Below are 11,023 nucleotides of genomic sequence, written 5' to 3' on the forward strand. Positions count from 1 at the left end.
TTTCTTTCTTTCTTTCTTTTTCTTTCTTTCTTTCTTTCTTTCTTTCTTTCTTTCCCTCCCTCTGGTCAGCAGTTGGTCCTTGAGGGAGTTCCAGGCAAAACGAGAAATAGTTCAAACTCAAGCTATTTTATTCACTAGAACTTATCCCAGTGAGAGAACGTACTGAGTGACTATTTAAGTTTCACTCTCACCACCACTATCTCCCTCACTACTCAATACTCAATCAACAACAACTAAAATCTTCCCATATGAAGGGATCTCTTGGGACAAAATCTTTGGGGGGGGGGGGGGGGGGGGGGGGGGGGGGGGGGGGGGGCGTGGCTGAATGTTTGCAACATAAAAACATTTCAGAGCCACTGCCCCAGGTCACATTCTGGGTTTCTTTGCGTAAGTGAAGTAAATTTCTGAAGGAATGTCTGAGACTTTGGTCCTTCTCCCGAGCTAAAGCTTCGTAAAGCAGGGCTGGAATCTGGAAATCCATCACACAGTCACGTACACATTTACTCTCTCCGTTTCTGTTTCCCCACTCACACACACATACGCACTCAAATGCAAACCCATTTGAAATCAATTAATCCCATACAATCTTCCAGATCCCATTCATACATTCTCTCCCGTATTCATTCAGCGCCCTATAAGCCAGTTATATTAGATCCAGCAGACACTACAGTCAGTGCCAAAGCCTGCAGCACCTCATCAGCACCACAACAGACCCACACAGCTCTAATGTGCTTTTCGGAGTCCTGGCTCGCCGTTTTAAAGGGTTTGATGTCTCGTAAAGTTTAGCGGGAAAGAGAGGGAGGAGGAGGAGAAGGGGGGTAGAAAGTGAGGGAGAGAGGAGAAAGAAAGAGAGGGAAAAGGGAGGAGAGAAAGAGGTGAAGATAGGCAGAGGAAGAGAGAGAATGCTTAAGGAGCTTGTTGATACCAAGATGAAGCCTATTTGGATGGAGAGAAGACGACAATGGAGCGACTGAGATGGGTGAGTGTGTGAGTGTGTGAGTGTGTGTAAGTGTAGAAAACCCAGGGTGTGTTGGGGCAAACACAACCCCAATTAAAGCCTATTTAGCCTGACAGAGGCTAATTCCATCACAACAGAAATCCGCCTCTGTCTCTCTCCCTCCACCTCCCCTGAATGGCTGCAGTGTACCCGCACACACACACACACACACACACGCACACACACACACACACACGCACACACACCCCCAGACAAAGTACCGGAATCATGGAAGGGAACTGGGTCAGAACCGATTCGGATGCTGAGCGGCCACACTCGTGCCGTGAAGCTGTGACTTCCTCCTGGCACCAACCTCTCTTCCAGACTCTCGCCCTGCTGCATCCCACTCGTTTTGCTCTGTCGTTTTTTTTTCTTGTCTTCCATTGTTGTTTCCTTTCTCTGGCAGACAGAAGTGGCCTGACCCCCCCCCCCCCCCCCCCCCCCCCCCCCCCTCCCCTGTCCTGTTGCTTCCAGAAGCTGAAGTGTTGAACTTCACGTTGAACTTTAAAACTTCAAGGCCGTCCTGAATGTGAAATTTAGCTTAGATCAAGACAAACAACATCGTCACAAACAAACAGGCAGACACATACAAGACTTGCTAACAATGAGGAATGGAAAGAATGACTAGGGAAAGTCATTGGGCAGGTCCTTGCTTCGTGGCACTACAGTTGCTTTAAACATACAGTTGCTTTAAATTCACCATTTCATTCTGTTTTCTTTTTTCATTTGTTTTTAATGTTTTAAATGCCTTGTTTATATATTATCTATCAGGTGACACCCTTGTAAGTTTGCTGGTTTTCATGCTTTAACTTCAACTGAAGGATCACATGGTGATCCTCTATGGGGTTTATGAAGCCTTTTCAAAACCAATTGGATGAATCAAAACAACATGGTTAACAAGTTACACACAAAGCTGTTTTTTTAGTTCCTTAAAAGTTTATATTATATATATACTGTATATTTATATAAGGTTTTCACCAAACAACAGCACACAAATGTAAAGCACTTGATAACCTTGTTTTAGAAAAGTGCTAAATTAATCTTCTTATTCCTCCTCTCCTTCTTCCTCTCCTTTTCTTCTTCTTCTTCTTTTTACCACCTGTGTTTCCACCACACCACACCACACCACACAATCTGCTGAGAGGAGAAGAGGAAGATTTTACAATGATGTTTTTTACCAGGACAGATACAAAACATTATAAGGACACAATGTAAGCAAAAGTCTGTTGTATGTTGTATCACATTTTTAGCTGATATTAGCACCTTTCCGATACCTGTCCTACAGGAGCAGACTGATACAGGTGTACATGAGGGTTTGGTGCTGTTGCTCAGGGGCACGTCAGCAGTACCGGCCTCTGTCGGTGTTGAAAACTGAACCAGCGACCCCCGACCACGAGGCTGCCTCCCCACCCAACCTCCTGCCCTCTGGGAGAGGAGAGTTCCTCCGGTGGGAATACAGTAAGAAAGAGAAAAACAGAGCGGGCGTTTGGAAGAGGAGAGGTTGTTGGAGATATGAGAGAGAAAAGAGAGTGTTTAAGGGACAGAGCGGCAGTAAAAGTTAATCCAGCAAGAGGATAAAAACTTTTACAGGCAGGGCGGGGATTAAGGGCTATCCCCGAGTCTGTTCACAAACCCAAGCACATGCTGGAAAAAAAACCTTTATACACACACATTTTTTCCTCCCACCCCCCTCTCTCCCTTCTATCCGGCCGACATTAATTATTAAAGCCCTTGCCAAAAAAAGTCAGAATGGATTTCACCGTTAAACCCAGGGTAAGTCCACTACTGGACACCTGCCAAGGCCTATTGTGCGGTGCATGAATGTTTGGTCGTGGGCCAACTGGGGATTTATCCTGGATTAACATCTCAAATATGCTGGCGTTTACCTATATCTAATGCCCCCCCTCCCCCCACCCTTCTGTTCATCATAGGCCGTGAGGCTTTGAGAGAATGGTTTATTTAGGTGTGTTTGGGAAAGGGAAAACAGAGGGTCCTTGTGTTGTAAAGTTGTAGTCATGAAGAAAGGGAAGTGGACTGGGACTGGAAGGGGGATAGTGTTACTGCTGGACCTCCCACTGACCTGATGCAGCTTTACTTATACCTTAAAGTGATGTTGAACTTTGGTAGTACCTTGGGGACTTTGACAAAGCAGATTCTGCCAAAATATAAAAAACGAGTCTCAATTTTTTTCACCTATTTACAATTATTGGTAAACTTTCTTTTATTCGATTCTGTTATTTTCTTGGTTCCATCGGCATAAGTTTCCTCCGACCGGATTTCAGTGCTGCACTTGTTCAAACTGAAAGCGATTCACTTTTCAGCAGCATGACTAGTTTATTTTACAGAATCTGCTTTGTTTGTGTTCGTTTATGTGCCACAAGTGTGATTTTCAGACCTGTTCCTCCATATAATGGCAGTGAATGGAGGAAGAAAAAAACACAATTCTCCAATCTCCTCTACCGGAGCAACAGATAAAAGAGAATCACAGATTTTGGGGTTTTATCACGGCCAGGAAGCTAAACAATCCAAGGTACTACCAAAGTTCAACATCACTTTATATATAACCTTTTAGGAATTTTAGAGCCCTTCAATCACCATTATAACACACAGTGTGATTGGGAATGTGTTTGCAAAGCCCTTTGAGACACACACATACAGAACAGATTTCACGTCTCGGAGTCAGTAGGGATTCAGTGTCTTGTTAAACACTTTGGATTGTGTATGGCCGAGGCAAAGAGAAGCACTGTGAGCTGTATCATTCTGTAATTTACTGTAAAATCGTATATAAACTTATTACACAACTAAGCTAATGAAGGCATTCTGAGGTTTGTTGTTTCTGAATAACAGACCGCTGTTTCATATAACAGACCGCAGTTTTACATTGCTATGGTTGTAGTTCTGCTGGGACTAACTTTTTTGTGGTGGAAGCTTGCCAGTTACTTTAACTCATTATTAAATCATTTTAAATTAATATTTTGTGTGAAATGATTAATGCCTTTGATAAGTAGCTGTGTAATAAAGTCTTGCTTCACCCTGAAGGGATAATGACCGGCTGGCTATACATCATCCCTTAAATATCTGAACTATACACTGTATCTCTGCACTTATTCTATGCACAGCGCACACTTTTGGTTGATTTTTAACGTAATATTTTGATGGCAGTGGTCTCTTAGAGGTTAGAGTAGCGAGCTTGTGATCGCAAGGTTGGGGATTTGAATCCCTGGACTAGCTGGGAAAATGTGTAACGCTCTCCTCTCCCTCAACAACTACCGCTGAGGTTCCCTTGAGCAAGGCGCTAAACCCCAACCTGCTCCAGTAGAGCTGCTCAGTGGCACCAGTAGAAGACTGTGTTATACTGGGCAGCTCCCAGGTGTGAATGTGTGGAACTGTGTGTAAATAATAGTAAATAATAAGTATATTTTGACATAATATCATGTCTTTGACTTACTTTATATTGTTGTAGCCACGTAAATAGGTCCAAAAAAAATAACAAATCAAAACAAACAAATAAACAAACCAAATCATGTGAACTAAAAGAAGGAATGTTCTTCCAAAATGGAACAGACATAACTCTGCCTCCTTATCAGAGCCGAGAGACAAAACATCACAGCACTTGTCCTGCAGTACTTCCTACTTGTTAACATCTGTAAATCCTTGTCTGTGTGTTCAGATGGGAAAGACAAAGAGTTTGTTTAGGTCTGGTTTAGCAACAAGGTAGTGAACGCACCTCTAAAATCCTCATGCGTTGCTTAATGCAAAACAGTGAGATAATGAAATAGAAAAAAGATACCAACACACCAGATCAATGCTCCATTATTCTGGTTTATTCAGCATATTTAAAAGTTATAACAATGCAGGAATAATAATTTGGGAACTCCTATCCTACAGTGAATGTAAATTACAAGCCTGACTACCATTACCTTTTTTCTAATGAAGCCTACTCACCTCCAGCTCTCCTGAAAAGTGTACAGCCTACGTTGATGGCATCTCTCCAGCCACAGCTCTACCTAATTCGTTTTTTCAGTGCATTATATGAATGTGCATATGAATATATATTGTGTCACACTGGATTGCACAAGTTCCTGCAAGATTAAAGGTCCTGACATCAGTGACGTTTCAGGAGTCAGCAGGATAATCTGATATGTTGTTGCGTGTGGTACGCCGTCCTTGCCTGATTGTTTAGTACGAGTTTACCACTGAGAGACAAAAGAAAAATCAGTGAAATCCGGTATTATGTGTGTGATGCAAAATTGGTTTGGCTCTTAACTGTCTTCCATATCTCTCCTCTCTCTCATCCCTCAACTCTCCAACCAGCTGGAGCAGCAGGTTAACACCTCTTCCCTTTTCCTCTTCCTCCAATTCTAACTCCCCCCTCCCTCCCATGCTTGCTAATTGATTTGTGTGATAAGGTGATGATCAACACGACTGTGATCGACGCAGCTGGAGCAGAGGGGGGGAAAAAAACCAAACGTAATTTGGAGGCTACAGGCCCGCCCAGCTGACAGCTGTTAGGGAACTATGAGTGTTGAGTGTGAAAACAGGCGCCGTCGGACCGTTTGACCAGTGGAACATTTGATTCAAAGGTCCGTCCGTCCCGATTGTTCATCGCTTCAGTTGGGAGTCTTTAATCCCCTCTGCGGAAATAAATGGGAGGCAGTGAGAGAGTTGATTGTGTTTTCCTCCGATGAATCATCAGGAAGTGTTGGTAAACCCCACTGACCACACACACATTCACACACGTGCACGGAGGCAGGCGCACGCACGCTTACGGTACATTAACACACGCATATGGACATACAAACTGACTGCACACACATGGACACACACACACACAAACATACCCGGACACTAACACATACACACACGCACGCACATACGCACACACACTCACACAGACCACACACATATCACATACACACATGCATGTGTACACACATTCATACACATGAAAATGTAAAAAAAATTTACACACACACATACACACAAGCATATGTACACACACACACACACACACACAAACATACACATATTCACACAGACCACACCCATATACAAACACGTGCACACACACACACACACACACACACAGACATAACCCTACACACACACATACATAAAGTGATATCTTATACCGTACACACACACACACATATACATGGATGCACACTCACACGCAGGCATACTCTCACATACAGTACACACACACACACACACACACACACACACACACACACAAGCACAGACTGATACAGTTTCTGAACCTCTCTCTCTCCCTATCTCTCTCTCTCTCTCTCTCTCCCTCCCTCTCTCTCTCTCTCTTTCCCTCTTTGCTCCTCTCTTTGCTGCCGTTTCAAAAGATTAAGAGGCCAATTAGTAAAGCTCTCACGGCAGTTATTACCACTCTGGGAACTGGAGAGAAGAAGAAATCCCCCTCTCTCCTCTTCCAAAAGAAGGATTTCTCCCTCATTGTCGTCGGGTTGAGAGCGAAGGATGTGGGGTTTGTTTGGAGGGCTGAAGCCCGGAGCTGATGTGGTAATTTTGGCACTGAAACAATGCTGCGCTGTCTAAAGAGGGGTTATTTCTGTTTTCTTTTTTTTTAATGGAGGGAAGTAGGGTAGGTATTGTTTGCCCTGTGTGTGTGTGTGTGTGTGTGTGTGTGTGTGTGTTCACGTGTGAGTCAGTGTCAAGATCCAGACACACAAACACACACACACACACACTGCAGACACACACAGAGTGAGGTGACATCATGGCCAGCCCTCGGAAGGGCACGCTAGCTTTCAGATGGAGGAAGCGTCGTATTAACTCCAAATCAGGACGCTGACACACACACTTTGTGTGATTGTAATGAGCAGCAGGAGAGACAGAGTGGAACAGAGAGAGAAAAAAACACCTGTGTGTGTGTGTGTGTGTGTGTGTGTGTGCACATGAGAAAAATCCACCTACAGATACACAGTTATCAATCTGCATTGATGCATGCATTTCAGGATTATTTTGTGATTTACTTTTCCTGTCTACCCACTTTCCCTAAACCTCAATCGTCTACTTTAGTTTCAGTTAGTGATTTCCTACATTTCCCAGAATGCCTTTCGACAACCCCCAGAACACAGCCGTGAACTTACATTCAGCTGTTTGTTTTATGTGTAGGAGAGAGCGATAGCAATAGTAGAGTGAAAGGTTTTCAAGTTGAGGAAAACTGAAAGTCACACCCCCTTACGCAAAACACAACCTTTCTTGTAGCTGCATTGCATTCTGGTCTATTGAGGCTGCTGTTGATGGAGAATTTGGTCTCTCTGCCTCTTCTACGATGGATTTCTCCCTGTGTGATTGTTGAACATTGGTGCAAACTGGTGAATTTAGGAAGAAGCCCTCGCTCTTTGATTCTGAGGGACTGACACCAAAACCTGACGTTAATGTTTTAGATTGCTGAAACGTTTTCTGCTATCAAACTCAATAATTGAAATATCTCAATGTGACGCATCGTCTACGTTTGGCCAGTTATTCATGGGAATGAGAAAAATACTCCACCAAACAAAATGGCCCCAGAAATGCAAGGTGCATCACCAAGAGCTGTTTTTAAGTGGGATGGTCTCCACATTCGCACATGCTGAAACACCCCCCTAAATGTGCCAACGCTGAGATCATCCCACACACACATACACTACACACTTAAACACCTCTCTCATCCCTCCACACACACACACATCCGTTGATGCCTCCCTTGACAGGAGGTTGATGTCCCAGAAGTGCTGTGTTTGATCTGTCACAGAGGCCTGGACAGCAGAACAGAGAGAGTTGGGAGGTGAAGAGCAGCTCCGCTTTATGCTGCTGTCACCAGCCTCACCGCCTTCGCTGCTCACCTGCTGCAGCTGGAGAGGCTACAGCTGTGCTAACACATGCCATCTGCAGGACGGGTTTACCCCTCCATGTGCAGTATACTGTGTGCACATCTGAATGAGTGGCAGAGAGGAGGTGGAGAGAGAGAACAGCGTTGGTGAAGCTCCGTCTAGTTTTACAAGATACCAGTTTCTTCACATTGGAAGAAGGTGATCTAGAGAGAGAGGTTTAGTTTAGTTTTGTTCAGTGAAGGTACTTAGAAAAGATAGATAGATAGATAGATAGATAGATAGATAGATAGATAGATCAAAAAAGGGGAGGGGTGGGGGGTCAAAGGACGTTAAATCATATCATGAGGCAGCAATAAAAAATAAAGGATGAAAAAATGCAATTTCCTTGTAGCTAAAAACAGCTGCTAGTTGCAGTAGTGAACTATGCCTCAACATAACAAGAAATAAATTAAAAACACTATGCAGATTTGAATTTAGTTGAATTATCGCCAAGTGATAGTTTTATTAAAAGCAGTGAAACTAATCCCCAGCACTGAGACAAAGAGAGACATTTCTCATCTACTTCAATAAGGAAAACACAGACATACAGCTTGTCAACAGCCAGATTTCCCCTTGGCATGTGTATACACAGACAGCATAACATAAAATTATGCCACCTTTTATCCGAAGCTTCCACTAATGGCTTATTAATACGGCATAAACCTTGATCCCCACAAGCATTTCAAAACAAAGCCTAAATCTGCTGCCAAAATTAATACTGGAATGCAATGCCACAGACAGTATTATACTGAAGAGACTTTGGCAATGCGTGCAAAAGTGCCAGCATGTGTGTATGTGTGTGTGTGTGTGTTTATGCGTTAATTATACAGTATTATGATTGTCTGCAGGCCAACTCCCCAGCAGGTGATGGCGGGAAGACAGAGATTCTCCCTTGTGTCGAGACATGAACCAGCCTGGCTCCATTCTCTCCGGGCTCATCAGCGCTCATTATTATTCTCCATATCTCTGCGGAGAAGCCGTTAAAAGTCCTGGATAAGACAGAGACAAACTGCTCAACAAGCCTGAGCCGGAGGGACTGAGCGGCAGTGGGCGGAGGGTAAACCTATAAAAGTCAATGGGGCTTCACCCTGGTATTAAGAGGGACTTCTTAATGGTTTATGTTATTAATCTGTCTGGCCGTGTTTTTTGGCTTTGGATTACTGGATCATTCAAGCGTGCCTGCAGAGTATATGAAGAGTTTTGTTTATAAAATGATACATACAAATACAAAGATATGGTTTTACAGTACATTAATGAGTTTTCTTACATGACCAAATGAATCTAAGACGCACTGGATCAAGGCAAGTACAGTAAGTACAGTAAATGTGAAGGAATTTGTCTTTGTGATATTGGTGCAGAGACATACAGGAGGTTCACAGCAAAGAATGACAAAGAATGTTCAATCTCACTGTGTATACCCATAATCCTGTAATGTTCTTTTTGGAAAGGTATCTGAGAAATGATCACGAGACATTATCAAAACTTAACTTTATCACAAGAAATAATCACTTGGCCTCTTGATTAGAAAGGTTCACCTTGAAATACTGATTAGGACGTGTAGACTTGCTATATAAACAGATGCAGGTGTGTGGTATTAGTCATATGTGTATTACACACACACACACACACACTCATTATTTCCTTGCTATTGTTAGGGTGAAGCTTATCAAAGTTCTCTGATCAGCCTTCTTTCCTTACATCATGTTCTCTTTCTACGTGCCTACCTGCTAGTAGCCTCGTGGCTGTAGGGGAAACGCTGATGAAGGCTTAGTGCTGAAACATGTTCGTTTCTTTGCTGCTGTCTGTTATAATAAACATTTGTAATTTATTTGGTAGCGCGGACTTCCCTGCTTTTTGGAATCTGGATGCACAAGAGTCTGCACCCTGAAGGCATCGAGAAGAGTTTGGAGTTGAGCGAGAAAATTCTTTATTCTTTATTCTATGAGACAGGTGTGTCCGAAGTTTTTGACATGGAGAGGCAAGTGCTAAAGTGGAACATTGATGGCGGACCTAAAAAGCTGATTGGACATAAGACTATTTAGAAATGTAGTAAAATAAGTATCATATTACTGTAAAAATTTGAATAATTTATTTACCTCAACAAAAGAGAGCACCAGGCCTTTTTCTAGAGAATCTAACCCTGATCGTATTTATATCCAATGTTCAGTTATACTATCTACTGTTCAGACTTCTTAACCCAGACAGTCCAGAATAGACTGATGTATGGATAAAAAGACACAGCAGCACTCTTAGATCTGCACTTGGAGGTTTAATGGGACCACAAACAAGCTGACGTTTCAGCAGGAGGCCTTCCTCAGAGCCTAACCCTTTTCCAACGACTGCCCCATATGACGATAGACAAATATAATAGCTACAATAGAACTTGGTTAGTGTTAGGACATAGGACACTGAATATTGACAAAATCTAGTTTTATATTAGAGTCTGCTGTTCATTCAGATACTACATTCCTTATAAAGCAGTCAATAAAGGAGCAGTGGGAAACAAAACAAGTGCAAAACAGGATCTAGAGCCAAGAACTGAAATAACTTCAACCTAACCCCAAAGATTAACTCTAACCAAGATACTGAATATCTATCAACTACTTTACACACTATTGTGTCACCTGAAGACTTTTCAGTGTCACATTATAGTAAGCGTGTTAAGTTACTCGCAAAAAAGTAATCTGAGTACTCATGTTCATGTTAGAGTACTCGGATTACTTTTTTGCAGTAACAAGTAACTTGACATGTTAGTTTTTCAATGTATGTAGTTATTAGTTACTTTCTCAAACTTGCATTTTGTTACTTTTATTTCCCTTTCACATGGTTAATTTGTTGTTTAAAAAATTGTTTAAAAAAAGTGCGACATGACGCTATCAAAAGCAGACTATGCAGTAGCTGGTTGGCGTGCGGTGGTGGCTTGTACGCTCCGACTTACTAAACTTCAGAACTTGGAAATATTTACATGACTTTGAACTGATCGAAGAAAAGCATAAGCACTGTAAGCTTACCTATCACTATCATACAGAAGATTTGAATTGAAAGCACATGTCAATGTGTTGTTAGCGCCATCTGCTGTTTATCTTGAGAACAGACATGATCAATTAAGGCTGCCTCTGTGATCTTACTAATTTACCAT

This window comes from Centroberyx gerrardi, chromosome 3, assembly GCF_048128805.1.
Source record: "Centroberyx gerrardi isolate f3 chromosome 3, fCenGer3.hap1.cur.20231027, whole genome shotgun sequence".
In the NCBI taxonomy this organism is placed as follows: Eukaryota; Metazoa; Chordata; class Actinopteri; order Beryciformes; family Berycidae; genus Centroberyx; species Centroberyx gerrardi.